Below are 16,312 nucleotides of genomic sequence, written 5' to 3'. Positions count from 1 at the left end.
CATCGAAATGCGCTCTGTGTGATACCCTAAAAGTATTCACATTATATCATCTACCGAGAAATACAATACTACATAAGGAGTTGTTACTTGGTCCCAGAAGGTGATAGGGCATTCAAGTCAAGTCAAGTCTTTATTTCGATTTTTAGAAAAAAAATCATAAAAGACAACAAAGTTTAAAATACAATTCATATCATCATTTACAGAGTAAAAACACAAATCGAATATAAAAACAATTTACCATAAAAACAAGCAACAGGAGAAATTAAATTTACTAGCATAGTTTGATCTTCCTAGCCCTTATCGCCCAAGCCCACCCCAAGAATTTCGCCACAGCGATTACAATGGCGGGTTCCGTATCAGTCCTGAGCACCCTACGAGCTGCAGAAGCTACCCTAAAGCCCAAGTTTTTACATGTTGGGACTAGCCATTTCAGGCGTGGTTGCCTATAGGATGGGCATACGAAGAAAAAATGGGCAGTTGTTTCCCTCGTGCCTAGACATAACGGGCATAGACCATCCCAACCCTGTTTCCAACTGAGCATAAAAAACCCTAATGGTAGGGACCCCACCCTGAATTGGTGATATAGCTTCCTTTCCAGGGTACTCCTAATAATATCCCAGTAAGGCTCGATAAACAAAGACAACTTAAACTCCAAGAAACCACTTGTTACAATACTAGTGCTCTGGGATAACCGCATCTGGTCAATATAAGACCAGTATGCTTTTTTAGTTGCTTCTTGGAGGGGAACACAGCTGAGGACGGAGAGTCCCACAGGTTCCTCATCCCCATAGCTATTAATGTAGACTTGAGTTCCCTTAACCACTGGATTCTATCAGAAGTATTTATTTTCTTGACTTCGCTCAGAGCCCGAGCATACTGAGCCAGCTCAGGCGTTGTCCACAGCCGGCGCCAGTAAGCTATTGGACGGAACCAGGCCTGATCTCGGATGTTCCTACTTCCAGTATCCATATACAGGGGGAGTAATGGGGTGGTTTTAGGGAGTCCTAAAAGGGCTCTAAGAAAGTTGTTATGTGCTACGGCAAGGGGTGCTAAGTCACTGAAGCCCCACAACCCCGCACCATACAGAATCGAGGCCCCCACCTTGTTGTTGTAAATTTGCAGCGCTGGAGCAATGGGCTTGGATTTAGATTGCTTATGTTCTCTAAGTAGAACTCCCACCAACTGGGAGTGCTTCAAATTCATTATATCAATGTGTGGTTTCCAGGAAAAGTTTTTACCTATAGTTAACCCTAGGTACATAAATGCATCAATTTGATCCAGGGGGCCTGATCTAAGCTAACCCTCCCCCTCACTGTTTTGGTCTTATGAAAAGCCATAAATTTTGTTTTTGACACATTTATAACTAAATCCTGGTCACGACAGAAGGTCTCAAAGCAATTGAGTGCGCCCTGCAATCCCCTTTGTGTTCGCGATAACAACAAAGTGTCATCGGCGAACATCAATAGGGGAGTATGGAGACCCGCAATTCTTGGTGCATCTGTCGGTTGCTCATCAAAGTAGTGTGTAACCACATTGATGAACAACGAGAAAAGAGTGGGGGCCAGGACGCACCCCTGTCTGACTCCCAATCCAACCTTAAATTTACTTGTCACATTCCCCTGCTTCCCCCAACGTACTTGTGCATAGTTATCATGGTGAAGTTTGACGATAATGTTTAAAAGTGCTAGCGATAGCCCCATCAAGCGCAGCGCCTGTCATAATTTGGCACATGGAACCATGTCGAAAACTGTCTTTAAATCAATAAAAGCAGTGTACAGCGACCCCCCGCCCAAAGTTACTACCTTCCAGTGAATAGCCACAAATCGAGAAGCCTGGTCGATGGTACCAGTGTGGGAGCGAAAACCGGCCTGTAAAGGTGTTAATATTTCATTTTCCTCTATCCAATTTTGGAGTCTACCCAGGACCAGTCTAGCTACCACTTTCTGGATACTATCTATCAGACTAATGGGCCTATAATTATTCGGGAGAGAACGATCCCCCTTCTTGAATATGGGAACAATCTCCGCTCCTCCCCATGTTTTTGGTAGTGACGCTCCACTCGCCACAGCATTAGCCAGGAATAGAATATACGTAGCCCTGGTTTCAGGGTCTGATAAGAACAGATCCGCCGGGATACAATCTGGGCCCGGGGCTTTTCCACGTGGAATAAGTTTCAAAATTCTAAAGACCTCTATTTTTGTGAAGCAGACAGCAGGTTCTTGAATTAGGTCCATTGGGACTAAGAAATCACTAGGGGGCCCCCTGAATTGTGCTTCAAAATATGAAACCCAAATTTCTGGGAGACATTATTTTCGGGAGTGTTAAGAATGTCGCCCCTCCCCCATTTTAAAACATTCCAAAATCTCACTTGTCCCTATCTCTACTAGCCTCCAACAAATCCAGCCAATGTTTCTCCTCCCAAGCACTGCGAGCTATCTTTTGCTGCTCTCTGTATAGACGGCGAGCCAGTCGCGTTGCTTGCCCATCGCGAAGATTGATGGCCTTAGCCAAAGTCTTATATGCCTTCCTACATAAGCCGTTGTACCAGGAGGCTCTGCGGGATTGGGGTCTCTTCTTCTCTATCTGTGGTTTTGTAAAGTACATTTCGAGGTCCCCAAACAGTTTTTCATGCGTCCCAACTATCATGTTGTTAATAGACTCCTGGGAATCACAGGCCAGGAGAGAGAGAAGAGCAGCATCAGTGAGAGCTTTTATTAAATCCCTAGCATCATCATTTTCAGCAACATATTGCCACCAAACTCTTCTCATATTGTTAGCAAGGACTAAATCGTCTGGAATGATGTTATTGGACCATTGGGGTGGTAGTGTAGCCAAGGATAGAGATCTGAAACTCATAACTAATGGATCATGGTCACTCTCACATCTCGGGAGAATCACCATGTCCAACAGCAGTGGCCAGAGAGGCATACTCGAAATAAAATAATCAATGCGACTGCTTCTAGGACCCACACTGAAAGTATTCCCAGCCATCCTGTCCGAGGTGGTTCTCCCATTTGCAGCCCTGAAACCTTTAGCAAGGCAAAGACCCTTGAGTTGCAGGGCTGCATCAGACCATCTCTTTATGGGTGGGATTGAGAGCTGGGGAATATCCCACTTGGCATCCTCCTCACTTCCCAGATCCATATCTTCCCCATCTAAAGGCTCAAAAGTACAATTAAAATCTCCTGCTAGAATGACATTAGACAGATTTCTTAGTTTCTAAAAAACAATTCTAATTCTAGCAATGTTTGCGAAGTTTTGCCTCCCGGAAGTTCTCTAACATATACATTAAACAAAAGGAGGTCTGGCATTTCCTTTTTTTGCAACTTCAAAATCAAAATATCTGGGTTTTCAAGGGTAACTTCCTGGGCTGTCCATCCCCCCTCTTGCTTAATCCAAACAGTCAGACCTCCTATTGGCCTTCCCCTTCTCCCTGGTATTGCTTGTTTCGAAACATTTAAATATCCCGGGAAAAAAGGGGCTTGGTAGCCCAGGTCTCTTGAAAGAGGAGAGTATCATGCATCACTACAAAATCAGCCTAGTCAGTCAAGCCAATTCTTGATGAGAGTCCCGCAATATTCCACGAGACCATGGAGCAATGTCGCTGGTTCTTTCTCTGCTTAAAGGGCAAAGGTGTCCATTTGGGCCCCAATATATCTTCTCTCCCTTCTGACCTAACCTGAGACCCATTATATTTTGCTGAAACTGGGGAGACTATCACAATGTCAGAGCGAATCATACCAAAATTCTCCATTGTGAGATCAACCTCCTTTATAGTTAAAAGGTTTGAGGAATCATGCTGGTGCCTCGTCTGGGAACTCCATTTTATGCTGGCCTCATGACCCATAGTCGCATTTGATATATGGTGGAGAGGTGGGGATATGGTCTGAGAAGTGTTAAGGAGGCATCCATTTTCCCGTAATGGTTTCTTATGGGGTGCACAAATATTCTCCAGTCAATCGAGCTCCTCTAGAGATGTCAGGGGATCAAATCTATTTCTTAGGGGTAGTTTACCTTGATATCCAGGAAAAACGTCTAGCATTGGGTAGCTGGGGCCCAACCCACTATTAGGGCTAAAAATTCTCCCTGGACGTTCATGGCCTCTGCCATTTCCCATCTGTTAAAAATAACCCAGGGGCAGTGGCCTGATATTACTCATCTGGTTTGAGGACCCCCATCTTAAGATGTAATCAGCTACTCTATAGTCCCTAAAGTTTACTACCACAAAGTCACTAATGACGTCCTTGTGTCTATTCCCCACCCAACTCACCCTTCGAACAAACAAGATTTCCCCCTATTCGTTTCCTTGGAAGCGGTCTGTTCCTATTTAACCAGAACGTTATTTTGTTCTTTAGTTCGATAAATGATTCTGTACGGTCAGGCTTCAGCTCAGGTACCCCAGCTAGTATGACAACATAAGGGGACGCCTCAAGTGGCAAATTTATACAAGGTAACTGCTTATTATTCTCCTTGGATGGCAGCCCCCTAGGTTGACCCTGCAGGAGGGGCTCCAGAGCATTCAGCTTGTAAGTTGTACCTTGCGGGATAGTTGCTAACGGAGCAGTAGTTGCCTCCACAAGACTTGGGGGATTTCCTGTGGGGATACCACTTGTTTTTTCACGTTGGGGAATTAATGGCAGTGTTGGCCCTGTCATAAAACTTGCAAGAGCAGCTGAATGTTTGCCAAATTGTGGTTGGTGCGAGTTCACAGAAGAAGCCCCAGAGCTGCTAGAGGCAGTTACTACAGGAGTGGGCAATATACCACCCATATCCCCCCCTCCCTTGTTTTTAATAGTGTAACCACTTTGTCCAACCGACTCACAACCAATTTCATCTGTGAATTAATAAGATGCTCGAAATGAGATTGCAAGTCAGTAATTAATTGGGACGCCCAACTAGGGGGTACTTGTAATCTCGGCACATGCTCCGTGCTTCCCCCCTCTCCCACGCAAATTGCTTCAGTCAAAACAGAATTGTTTTTACCCTTCTTATGCTTATGTTTCCTAAGGCTAGCGCCCTTTGTCTTAGTAGGAGGTGCCTTTCCCCCAACTTTGGTTTTTCCACAATCCTCTTTATTCATCTGAGTACTGAAAGGCTCCACGGCTAGTGGCACTAATACATCAAATGGACTGTAGGGGTAACATAATCTTCAAATTCTTGGGGCATGGGAGTAAGATCAATTTGCGGGGTTAGCGATAATCGTCTTTCGGTGCGCTCGATTTCACTGGATACCGCACCTATAGCTTTTTGAAGCATTCTATCAATCGCAGTAGGCTGTATAGATGTAGAGGGGAGAGACCATGCGCTGGGTCAGGCGAGACCTAATAAGTCTCGCCAGACCAGAGCATGCGCTGGGTCAGGCGAGACCTAACAAACGCTTCTCTCAGAGAGGCCAATGTGTAAAAATGGCCCGCATCTATTTATTTATCTCCTATAAAGCTGCGCACAAACTTTTCAAACGTGTGCAACAAATGCTATTAAGTTATGATTTTCTTTTACTCTTCTGGTTCATGGGCTGTATAGGTGGAATTGTTTAACATGGATTGTTGTATAGTTAAGCCATAGCAATTTTCAAGTTGTTTGTGGTTTGTTGCAGGAACTTGTACGTTAACAAAGAAACAATGCATACAATGTATATAACATCTTTTAAGATGTGGTTTTACAGCAGCTGTTCATATAAATGTACCTTTGAGCACTATTTCATTTTTAGGCCTGGCTTGACTGCTCAGCTGTTACCATATGTATTGCTAACAACTCGTTAAAATACAAGCTGGGACTGGCTCCACCCAGAGAAGTATTTCTCTCGTCTCAGGCTACAAGCTCTTTGGTGTATTATTCCACCTTCCAGGAAGTGTTTCCTTCGGAGGGCAGGAGGGATTACTTTACAAGGAAAAGTAGACTCTGTCATCACATGGTTTGGCAGATTTAATCATATTTCTCTTGTATGCTTTATATACCGAAAACAACTTCGCTCTTGAAGTGGCAAAGTCATAAACTTCATTTGTGCTGGCCACACATGTAAAGAGCATTTGTCAACCCCGGTCTTTACATCAATGGCACATTAAAGACAGACCTGTTGGCTTTGCCAATGCATGTCTCAGTTGCATTTGATCTTTTCCTAACAAATGAACCATGACATCTGCAAAATAATTCTAGACTGTCTTGTACAAATAAAACATGCTTAACACATGCACTTGAACCCTGGGGAAAGCAGCAACTTAAACTCCTGGGTCTCAACATCTCTAAGATTTACATAGGTTTACAAAGTTGTTGGTAGCTCACAATAGGCACAATTCAACCGTGAGACTAGTCCTCAGGTCTTGCATCCCTTATGATACCAGAGTGAGCCAGTGCGTCAGTGTCACAGCATGGCAATATATAGCTTCTGGGTGAGACGTGAACGTTTTAGTGGGCAGCAGTATGTCAAGAGTGTGCTTCACCTGAGACAGGAAGTCCAAGTTGACATGTGAGGTACATGGTCCTGAGGCTGTAGATCTATGACGACATAGTGGTAAAATCCAACATGCTGCTTTGTCCACAAAAACTCCAGCATACATGCACAGTTGAAGAATTTAAGCAAGATGGTACCTAAATAACGTCTGATCACAACATGTATGTTACCTAACTAGGAGCCAGTCAAAATATTTCCCAAGTCCATTTGTTTTGTCTAATTTCAGTTTGTGACACCCACTGGTGGTGAAACGATTAAGGCCCAACAGTGAATAGTTTACTAAACACGCAGCTCTCAGAGGTTGAATGAAAGCATCAGCTACTTCAGAAAAAAAAGAGGTGCTGCTATTTGTTTTCAGAAGTGCTGCCTTGGAAATCAGAGGCTTTGGGAAATATGGAAAACACAATGAAATACTAATGTTGATGCAATTAAACTATCATGCAATGGTGTCCCTTAGGCACAGAGAAACACATGAGACAAAATTGAAGAAGGGACATTTACTTGACGCCAAAAAAAGTGTTTGGATAAAAAGGGATGCAAGTGGAAGAATAATATATTTGAAACCTGGGAAATGTGTAGGTAAAACCAGCGGTCGAATTGCATTAAAAAAAAGTACGGGAACTGTGATCAGTGAGTATTGGGGAGGGTTTAAAGGTTTTACTAAAAAGAACAAAATATTCTGTAACTATTTTGTTGGTCTTTCACCTCAAGGTAACTGCATATGAAATAAAGCAAACTCAAAGAAAAAAAAATGCATGTTAAACAGATCAATGGGAAACACACGATTTTATGTTATGAAACCTCTAATGGTTAATGTGATCACTGCAGATAAATATAAAGCGAGAAGTGCTATCAAAATTGCATCAAGGCATCTAGGTAGTGTGAGAACTTATATTGAAAATAGGAAATCACATAGTCAAAAAAATTGAGTTGTTCATTAAGTTAAATTAGTGTTTTTTTAATCAGTCCACAAATAAACGGGAGACGTGAAGATGAGTCTTCTGCAAAGTTAATTCTTGAATTACAAAACATCCAGATGGAAGAACCACTCACGACACGAGCATAGGTGTATCCGCCGACGCTAACTACAGGGACCACAGTTCTTTGGGGTAACACGCAGGTAGGTCAGCAGTGTGCGACCATTTTGTTGTAACTATTTAGTGGCTCTCTGAGCCGGGGAGTCGACGGACTCAGGTTACGCACCTGCGTTGCTACGAGAGGTACTAGACCTGATAATGATTTTAGCAGCTTACATTGCAACCCTACACTCTTTCCTACTCCCTGCTGACGAGAGGCAACTACCTCGAAACACGTGTCCAGGGATGGCTAACGCTATTCACACTTGCACTCACGACACGAGCATAGGTGTATCCGCCGACGCTAACTACAGGGACCACAGTTCTTTGGGGTAACACGCAGGTAGGTCAGCAGTGTGCGACCATTTTGTTGTAACTATTTAGTGGCTCTCTGAGCCGGGGAGTCGACGGACTCAGGTTACGCACCTGCGTTGCTACGAGAGGTACTAGACCTGATAATGATTTTAGCAGCTTACATTGCAACCCTACACTCTTTCCTACTCCCTGCTGACGAGAGGCAACTACCTCGAAACACGTGTCCAGGGATGGCTAACGCTATTCACACTTGCACTCACGACACGAGCATAGGTGTATCCGCCGACGCTAACTACAGGGACCACAGTTCTTTGGGGTAACACGCAGGTAGGTCAGCAGTGTGCGACCATTTTGTTGTAACTATTTAGTGGCTCTCTGAGCCGGGGAGTCGACGGACTCAGGTTACGCACCTGCGTTGCTACGAGAGGTACTAGACCTGATAATGATTTTAGCAGCTTACATTGCAACCCTACACTCTTTCCTACTCCCTGCTGACGAGAGGCAACTACCTCGAAACACGTGTCCAGGGATGGCTAACGCTATTCACACTTGCACTCACGACACGAGCATAGGTGTATCCGCCGACGCTAACTACAGGGACCACAGTTCTTTGGGGTAACACGCAGGTAGGTCAGCAGTGTGCGACCATTTTGTTGTAACTATTTAGTGGCTCTCTGAGCCGGGGAGTCGACGGACTCAGGTTACGCACCTGCGTTGCTACGAGAGGTACTAGACCTGATAATGATTTTAGCAGCTTACATTGCAACCCTACACTCTTTCCTACTCCCTGCTGACGAGAGGCAACTACCTCGAAACACGTGTCCAGGGATGGCTAACGCTATTCACACTTGCACTCACGACACGAGCATAGGTGTATCCGCCGACGCTAACTACAGGGACCACAGTTCTTTGGGGTAACACGCAGGTAGGTCAGCAGTGTGCGACCATTTTGTTGTAACTATTTAGTGGCTCTCTGAGCCGGGGAGTCGACGGACTCAGGTTACGCACCTGCGTTGCTACGAGAGGTACTAGACCTGATAATGATTTTAGCAGCTTACATTGCAACCCTACACTCTTTCCTACTCCCTGCTGACGAGAGGCAACTACCTCGAAACACGTGTCCAGGGATGGCTAACGCTATTCACACTTGCACTCACGACACGAGCATAGGTGTATCCGCCGACGCTAACTACAGGGACCACAGTTCTTTGGGGTAACACGCAGGTAGGTCAGCAGTGTGCGACCATTTTGTTGTAACTTGATGAACTACTCAATTATTTGATATTGGGATTTCCTATTTTCAATACACATTCTCAGTCTACCTATATGCCCTGGTGTAATTTTGACAGGTCTCCTCACTTTATATTATTCTGTGCATATTTTGGGGTACTTGAGCAGTAGGGCTTTCTGGGAGCAGTAGCATTGAGGTATTGTATATGAACACTTGTGCAGTTGTGGACAGCCTACTACTGCTCTTTTCAGTTATTTTATATTACTGCGGATGTCTGTGTGTAACCAGAGAACCACAGAATGGAATCCTGGATGGTGCTGTGTAGAATATTGATTTGTATATTTTTAGTGCTATGAGGTCGCAGACTGCAACAGAAAGCACTGGCAATATAGAAGTGTTAGACCTGGCATCTTTTGGCGTGTTTTTCCTGTCTTTTTGCATTCTGGTCTCCGGTTTTTAATGGTATGTTGGACTTCATTTTGCGTGTTTATTGCCTCTGCGCACTTTCTCACTGCTGTTCAGTGTTAAAGTGCAAGTACCTCTACTGTAAATTGTGTTTATGGATTGATGTTTCCATGTTTGGCTTATTTGATTTACTAGTAAGTCCCTAGTAAAGTGCACTGTGGATGGCCAGGTTCTGTAAATCAAATGCTGCTATTGGGTTTGCAGCACTGATTGTGCCACCCACACAAGCAGCCTTTCAAAGGGTTCTCAGACTTGCCACTACAGCGTCAGCGTGCGGTTGTTACTGCCATGTCAACCTGGCAAGTACACCTACTTGCAAGGCCTTAACCTTCCCTTTTCGTACATGTAAGGCACCCCTCAGGTAGGCCCAAGGTACCCCCATGGGCAGGGTGCAGTGTATGTGAAAGGTAGGATATGTTCTGATAGTGAAATACTGCTAATATAGTTTTTCACTATTGAAAGGCTATCTGTCCCGTAAGCCAACATGAGATTTTTTTTTGTATCATCAGACAAGTATAACTTTCCATTAAGAAAAGATAGAGAAATTTATTTTAGGCTCTCTGAGCTCAGAATTTAATAACACATCTTTTTAGGGCAATCGTTTTTAAATTGTTAAATTGTGTGTATGAAAATGCCACTTTTAGAAAGTAGCCATTTTCTTGTTTAGCCATTCCGTGTGCCTCTGCTGGTTTGTGTATTGACTGTCTGGTTTTGAAGTGACCGGGACAGGGATGTGCATTTACTGTAGACAGCCACAAGGGGGGGTTGAGGTGTATCCTGCCTTTCCTGGGTGACTCATAGTTGGGCTGAATAGGCCTGGTGTGCATTTAGAGTGGTGGGAGGAGTTTTCCCTAGTACTTGAATAGGCAGTGTCTCCTCTGCACAATGCTGTCTCCACCCCCTATAGTGAAGCTGGGCCAGACAGGGCAGGGCTGGTTTGTACTGGGCTCAGAGACGCTTGCCACAAAGAGAAAATGTGGTATAAATATTGGGGCCCAGACCCCAGAACTTTAGAACTCTTTTGGATCAAGTAACCTGCCAAAAAGAAGAGCTGGAGAAGCTGTGAGGAGGAACTGCCACTTTGCTGTGTGCTTTGCAGAGGCGGTTTCTGTGCAAGGGCATCGGCGCTCTGCTCCCTTTACAGTCAAAACAATGCTCATATCCTTATGTTTCGTCATTAAAAGAAATACCTAATTGTAGTAAGTTTCTAGAACACGGGGCACTGTGCCCAACTCACCAACACAGACGTTGTTGTTCTGCCCAATAGCCATGTGGACATGTGACTCACTGCGTCAACTCCTTGCTCCCCGGGCTAAGCATTTGCCGGGCTGACAATCTCACAGCCCTGAAGCCTGTGAGGTCATCAGCTGGGCAAAGACCTAGCTGCAAGGTGCAGTCTCCACCCCCTGATGGCGTGAAGGTAAAGTTAGCCCTGGGCGGTTTCAATACAACCCCGGTATCGCTAACCCTCCACGTCAATCAGAGAGTGGAGAGCTTGTCATCCCCACCTTTTCCCAACTCATTACAGGGTCTAGGTGGGGTAGGCCGGAACCTAAGGAATCGATTCTGTGCAGACTCCACTTGTTGTAAGGCTGCTTCCCGTGCATGAGTCTGACCAGGAGTGGTTGTGGTCTGGAAGCCATTTTATGAACACTCTGTTGAGGCAGCAGGTTGCTGTCTGTATCGGTACTTGTGAACGTTATGTGCGGTGTTCACCAGGTAAGGCTAAAAATAAATTCACTCCTGCTGGGACGAGGCAGGCCCATATTTTAACTTGTTGCATTAATGTATGTTAGGGAGGGGGGAAGTCAGGCCATATGTTAACTTAACTGTGTTAAGTGGCCCCCAAAAAATGTGACACCATGCAACATGCTGCACCTAAGGCTACTAGAGACCCATGTCAATCCTGAGGCAAATGGCCTGCAGACACTCACCTCCCCCAATGTACAGGCCTGTAATGAACATGTATAATGTGCCTGTCACATGGTGTACCATAAATGTATCGACAGGTATGTGTTAAGTGTTGGGCACGTCCTCACGCTATGTTGATTTCTACGGAGGAATAAAGTTTATTTGAATCCTTACTGCAATACGCCTCTTCACTGCAAGGCCTTGCAAGACACACGGCGCCTGCTGTTCAGGGGCCACCTAACTTTTAAATTAACACATTAACACTATCTGCCCCCTCCCGAAAAAAGATTGTTGCACCAGACTCCACCAGGGCTAAAGCCGCCTGGTTAGCACCCTATAAATCACACTGGCAGCAGTGTCGCCACACATAATTGCTGCGGTCACTCCCTGCTCCCTCATTTTACTCCTGCAGCGAATTCACCCGGATGCCTTTGTTTGGCCTTTGGGCACCTGCGCCACATTCACCTCGCATAATTGGAAATGAAAAAGAAATACCGCAGAAAAGAGTCAGGATGTGCTCATTGCCAGAATTATTATCCCAATCTGCGTACCGGGTTACAGTTGAGGGATGTGCGTTTCTTCTCCTGACGTGCATTGTACTCATAATACCACTTTACAGACCAGTTAACTGCATTTGAAGACTTTGTTAAAGTAATTATGCGAGGGTAGGGTGGGAGACCGGAGAAAGCTGCCCCTACTTAACCTGACAGTCTCCTACACGGTGAGACAAACAATGTGCAATATCAGGACAAAAGAGGCTGGCATGATGATCTACTGTTCTATCCCAGTGTCACCACAGTTGAAATGTTTGATCTTGAAAACTCACTTTTTGTGCCGCTTTGTCCACTTCTACGGCTGTACATTTATAACATAATAAGTGTGGCATTTACAGGTAGAAGACCCACACTGATATGGGTGAGTTAGGTGGAGCTATGCCTTTGTTCCTCAGCCTGGATCGATAAAAAGGCCATTGAGACTTTCTCATTGGTGTGTTTTAAAGGTGTCTGGCAACACAGACTTAGTTTTGCTGGTAATACTCTTTATTTGGTTGGGTTCGGTGTTTATTTTGTTTAAGAATAAGTGTCAGTGCCCAAAGCTCTGCTCAGAAGCCCGAGGCCGGCACTGGTAGGCCAAATACCAAGGTTTCGTTGTCTGGAATTCACCTCATGCCTATTTAATCCACAGCCCTTTTACATCAATCGTGTAAGTTTCTACTTTATCCCTTTGTGACGATTTTTTCGTCCCTCTCTTTTTCCTTCTATCCCCTTTGTGTGCTTTTCCCTCTCATTTTCTCTGGAAATTATGTTGATGAAAAATGAGTACTGAAATGGATGGATGTAGGGGAGGAGGCCAGACTCTACAAATGTGTTAATTTATTTGTGTTAAGTGGCCCCTGAACAGAGTGGCGCGGCGTGGCACGCTGCACTTACTAGAGACCTTGTCCTGAGGCAAATGGCCTGCGGCCACAACCCTCCCCACCCAAGCCCAATCTCACCACTGACAAACCTCACCAGCCGCCACTGGTGCTTTGCTGTGTTGGCCTGCAGTGGCTGCTTCTGTCTTGGGCAGAGAAGGGACTGGACTGAACTTTCTGCAACGTTTTTGTTCGAGTTTCTCGAAGGGCTTGAGGTACAGCTTGTCCCCTGTTCAAGAAGTCTCAGGAACAGCAAAGACTTCAAGTTCATCTGCTACAAGCACTGAGAACCGTGTGTTTTGTGCTGCAGCAGAAGAAAAAGAAACCCAACGCCATCAAGGACGCCACTGCCAGCTCAGTGTCCTGAAGGCACTGCAAAGGGCAGCGCTGAACCGCAACCCTGGTCTCACTGACGCCAACACAGAGCAGCTGCTTGCCCTGTGACCTGTGCGCATCGCACTTTGCACCGCCTCGCTTCACTTCATACTGCAGTCCTAGTCTCACCGATGGCGCTGGATGACCGACACCGAACTGCTGCCTGCACCGCGATCTGAGGGCACCGCACCCCACACCACTGCACTTCGCACTGCAGCCCCGATGCCCGCCGACACCTGCGCTCCTGACTTCAACCGTACGGAGTTCGATCTTCAACGCGTGTGACTTCAAGGGTGTGATGGCCCCTGCACGACTTCCTGAACAGACGCCTGTCAATACGAGCTCTTTGAGGCACATCGCGAGGTCACTGACGTGCTGTATTTCTAAAGGTACTGTTTGCGGGTCTTCCTGACACCGTAGCTGGCCTGCGATGCCGCGGTGAGCCAGAACTGTTTGGACTGGTTATTCACTACACCATGATAGTTTCAGACAGAACTATCAACTTCAAGGAACTGTATTTTTAAGTCTATTTTTGCTTAGTGATAATTCTACTAAGAACTGTATGGCGGAGTTTTATAGTTTTTGGTCTTGTTTTGCACAGATAAAATATTGGATATTTATCTTGAGCTAATGTGGTGTCCTTTTGTAGTATTTTCACTGTATTACTTCTGGTTATGTGCATATGCTTTACACACTACCTCTGAGATAAGCCTGGCTGCTTGTGCTAAACTACAAGGGGATGAGCAGGGGTTATTATAAAAGTGCATTCCCCCTTATCCTGACTAGGAAGAAGGGTCCCTACTTGGACAGGGTAACAACCTGCCAGCTAGAGACCCCCCATTTCTAACAGGAAGTAGTTGTTTTAAATGCCCATTACAAATAGCAAAAGGTAGGTTGCCACAAAATGTTCAAAATGATTTAGGTTTAAGATCAAAAAAAGGACTTTAAAAATATACATTTTAGTAATATGGAGCCAGTTTGTTGTGCAAAGTCTTACAACTATCCATTAACCCCTTCAGTGCCCATGACGAGCTGGACTCGTCATGGGCCGCGGTGGCGCTGTGCCCATGACGAGTCCAGCTCGTCATAGACCCCGCCCGCTAATTCAACGGCCGGCACAGGGCGCGGAAAGGGGCGGGCACTGAAGGGGTTAAAAGAATGCATTCCACAGCTCACCTGACCACACCCTAATAATACTGGACAAAAAAAATCTGACATTAGGAAGCTTCGAATGACTGTTAATTAAAGCCAATACTGGCTTCCAAGCAGCCTTTACAATTGCAGATTAACCAATTGAACACATTTAAATTTCTTTCAGGCAGCAGGCACCCTGGCAAGAAGGTGTGATGCGTGTTTAGCTGTCAATCCCTCAATCAGCTTCACAGCCCAGGAGACTCCCTCCCTTCACTTCAGCTGAGGCATCTCAACTGTAGGAAATTGAGGATTTTATTTCCCATTTTCTGCTAATTTAAGACCTTGTGTGGGAAACAATTTTGATTCATGTTAAAAACTTTCCGAAAATGAGTCTCACACAAAAACAACTCAAATCTTTCCGCGGCTCGAAAGTCCTTCAGATTATATTGACTGAAGAGACCGAGTTAGACGCAATGGTAGGTTGAGATGGAGAGAGGTTGAGCTAGGGAAACAGAGGCGGGGCTGGGCAATTTCTCATTTTGCAAATGACCTAAAACGTCTCTGCCTCCAGAATAAAAAGATAATTGCTGGCATGTGAATAGCATGCTCTGCAAATGTAATCACATTCACGGCCATAGTAAAAAAAACAATCTATAGCCCTGTTGTCATCTGCTGGGAGACGCTGGGCGCTATAACTAAATGAGATAACGTGTGAGTGCAGCATCATTTCGCAGCAGCAACGGTGAGCATGGGGGGCACGGTTTATTGCCATTTGATCACTGATGTAAACACACCTGTCATGATCACAACACGCACAGCCTCGCTCCACAGAAACACGTTTCATCATGCTGCTGCTCCCAGGAGGAGCCATTGCAGGTACCCGTTCACTCTGTACAGCGTTTAAACCGCGGGGAATCCGCGAAGCAAAGCGGCGCCCTGCTGCACACGAGGATGGACGGTACTTAAAGTCCGCCTACACCCACGGCCTTCTGCTTCCCTGCGCTTATCTGGCAGCTCTGGTACCGTCCGGCCTCCCCCGCCGCCTCGCCCACTGCCCCCGGCTCCGGGAGCGGCAGGAGGGCGGCCAGAGGGTTTACTGTCGTTTTGCCGGTTTCCAAAGGGATTAAATCCCATGTCAAAGCGAGATGGCCAAGAGGGACGACGACTTTACAGACATAAACACGGTAACGCGCGCCCACTGGTGGCCGCCCAGAAGGCCTGCAGGCAGGATCAACCTTAGCACTTGCACAAAAGAGGCATTACTGTACAAATGATGTCCACCACCATTAGCAGAATAAAAGGGCGCCGACAAGATACCACCAACGCAGATGGAGCTTTAACCGCTAGCTACCACACTCTCAATGCGATGTGCATATTTCACAGATGCCCCTTACGTTTAATGAAAAGACACCATCCCACCCCGCAACGAATTTGTACGGTTAGTCTATCCCCGCAAAACATTTGCGTTCTCCACAAAAAAAGATGAACGTTCACACGCCCACGCGCAAAATAACGAAACGTACGCAGTGCAGTTGCAGAGTTTGCATACCTGGCGGAAGGCCGGGGCCAGGCTTATTCTCTCCCCCAAATACAGGGTCTACTGTATTTCCATAATTGCGATGTCGCTGAATCTTCACACATTCCAGAAGGAAACACCTCTCCCGGTGCGGCCCGACTGCTGCTGGGCGTTGGCAAACAAAAGGCTGAACGCATCGGTACAGGGCTCGCCTCCTCCTCCCCCGCCCAACACCACCAATCCAGTGATGAAGCTATTCCCAGCAGGCTGGCTCCGGGAATACGAGGCAGCATCTCGGATGCTAAGAGGTAAAAGGCCTCCGAATCATACACGGAAGATGGAATTGTCATTTTACTACACAAATACATACATTTACAATCACATTTCAAACGTAAGCCTTGCTCGACTGCTTTGTATCGAACAT

The 16,312-nt window shown here is 45.8% G+C and overlaps 1 protein-coding gene across 2 annotated transcripts in view; it reads right to left on the bottom strand.

Moving 5' to 3' along the window:
* Positions 1–16,056, bottom strand: part of ADD2 (adducin 2) — a 349,565-nt gene extending 333,509 nt beyond the window's left edge. For both annotated transcript variants that reach the window (XM_085633439.1, XM_085633440.1), the window contains exon 1: positions 15,922–16,056. The gene's annotated coding sequence lies outside the window, so the exon portion shown is untranslated. The remainder of the gene's footprint in view (positions 1–15,921) is intronic.
* Positions 16,057–16,312: the final 256 nt, after the last annotated feature.

This window comes from Triturus cristatus, chromosome 11, assembly GCF_964204655.1.
Source record: "Triturus cristatus chromosome 11, aTriCri1.1, whole genome shotgun sequence".
Classification (NCBI taxonomy): domain Eukaryota; kingdom Metazoa; phylum Chordata; class Amphibia; order Caudata; family Salamandridae; genus Triturus; species Triturus cristatus.
Note: the sequence above shows the minus strand (reverse complement) of the source record. Positions and strands in the feature narration are given on the sequence as shown.